This window comes from Alosa pseudoharengus, unplaced genomic scaffold, assembly GCF_046254945.1.
Source record: "Alosa pseudoharengus isolate Yale_2024_CS ecotype anadromous, Long Island Sound unplaced genomic scaffold, YU_APseudo_1.1 YU_APseudo_1.1_scf_2, whole genome shotgun sequence".
In the NCBI taxonomy this organism is placed as follows: domain Eukaryota; kingdom Metazoa; phylum Chordata; class Actinopteri; order Clupeiformes; family Clupeidae; genus Alosa; species Alosa pseudoharengus.
In genome coordinates, this window is record NW_027468663.1 from 28,798,264 (window position 1) to 28,800,071 (window position 1,808).

Below are 1,808 nucleotides of genomic sequence, written 5' to 3' on the forward strand. Positions count from 1 at the left end.
TAAAAAGGCTAAAAAAAAATTACACGAACATTCAGCAAGACGTGGGTTTTCCCAAAAGAAACAGATGGACACGTCGTTCAAAAATAGCCATGGTCCAGAGGCCACAACAAGAATGTTGAGTAAGCTAAGTGAAAACACAGCACTTTTGTCGTACAGTTTAGGGCAGGCTATAGCTAACGTTACTGAAGTTATACCAAACCTATCGCTAGGTTGATAACACACGTCGCATTTCATACCGTGTTCCCAGGGGTGGTAACGCATAGCGCAATATAAGCAAAAATAAAAAAAGCTAATTTCATTTTAGGATTCGGTATTTCACACAAGATGACCGTGTGGTGACCGTGGTAGGTTATCAGTTTGCATGGATAAATAAGGCAACAAAGTGTATAGAACTGCACTTCACACAAAAGCTGCGGGAATAGCCAGTGTAACAGGGTGTTTGCTGGCTAGCTGGGTTAGCTTGCGCGAAACACGAGTTAGGTTTGGCTTTCTGGAGAAAAAACAATGTCGGTCGTATTCAAAACCAGTATAAAGCATAATATTCGACTATAAAATACAGTTAAGTACAGTTGTCACACTGGGAAAGAAAACAAATAAAGCTGAATTGTCAAAGATGCGTAACCAAGACCAGTATCATAACATGTAGCACTCACCTTCAGGAAGTTAACTTGTTTCAAAGGAACTGATGTTTCTGTGGTGAAAATGATATATCCTCAAACTAAACATCAGCTATGTTATTTCTGATGTGTGGAAATGTATTTTAAGCGAAAAGGTGTCTTTCAAGGCGGCTGCACAACGAACGCTTAACGTTACAGCGAATTACCCCGTCGTCGCGTTTGTTTCTTTGTTGCCTGCTTCAGCAAGGCAACCCTATCCGAGCGTCTGTTCACTTTTCCGTGTTAAAGCTGATTGGACGATTGGAGTGCATGGGAGAGGACGGCCACGGTGGTGTGGAAAGAGCGGGGCTTAACTGATTAGGCCCTGTCGCTGACCCCGTCTGCACGTTTCTGCAATATGAGATCATGGACATGGGCCACACAGGCAGAAAAATGAGACAAGAGAAATACATTAATTAATATATTTTCGTAGCCTACATGCCTTCTGAAACAATGTTGAATTAATTCAACCAGTATTTCATGGTTTCTCAAAGTAGCCTAGGCTGGCGAAAAGATTGTTTCACACTGTTTTAAATAAAATATGGTCAAATTAATAGACTAAAAATAAGGATGTAGCCTTGCATGTAGATTTATGTATAGAGATACAGGCTATGTAAAACAAACTCTTAATGTTATTCTACTTCACGCATTTAATTATTTATCTGGCCAGTGTTTGTCCCTCTCTTCTAACACGCGTTGTTCATTGTGTAACCTATTTGTTAGTTTTTCATAGTAGTAGCATAGGTTAGGCTACTTCTAAAAAGTTTATTTGTAGTGCTACTATTCATGACTGACTACCTCAAAAGAATGTTAATGCGCAAAACAGAATCCTATGGCAAGATGCAAGGAAAGACCAATGGTACATTTGGACTCAAGTGAAATGAATGGCGACGAATAGGTATTGAACAGGGTCGTTCAATCAGGTGTATGGGTAGACAGGTCCATTTTTTTTTATCTTGAATTAATTATGCTAACAGTTGGGCCTGATCTCTAGCCTATCTGCCAAATGTTGACTGTTGTGTCGCGGCATTATCTTCTAAACAATGCTGACACCTTGAGGTGCATAGTTAACATTACAACGTGGAGGTCTTGCATGTAAGCTTTGTATGAATATGATTGTGTTTGCAGACAAAGAGAGCAGTACAAAGAATA

General features: G+C 39.8%; 1 protein-coding gene across 2 annotated transcripts in view; it reads right to left on the reverse strand.

Moving 5' to 3' along the window:
• Positions 1–1,061, reverse strand: part of spsb4a (splA/ryanodine receptor domain and SOCS box containing 4a) — a 69,075-nt gene extending 68,014 nt beyond the window's left edge. Inside the window, exon 1 of one of the 2 annotated variants that reach the window (XM_076294428.1) lies at positions 654–1,061. The gene's annotated coding sequence lies outside the window, so the exon portion shown is untranslated. The remainder of the gene's footprint in view (positions 1–653) is intronic. The other variant, XM_076294427.1, reaches the window with a different exon arrangement.
• Between the last annotated feature and the right edge of the window lie 747 nt (positions 1,062–1,808).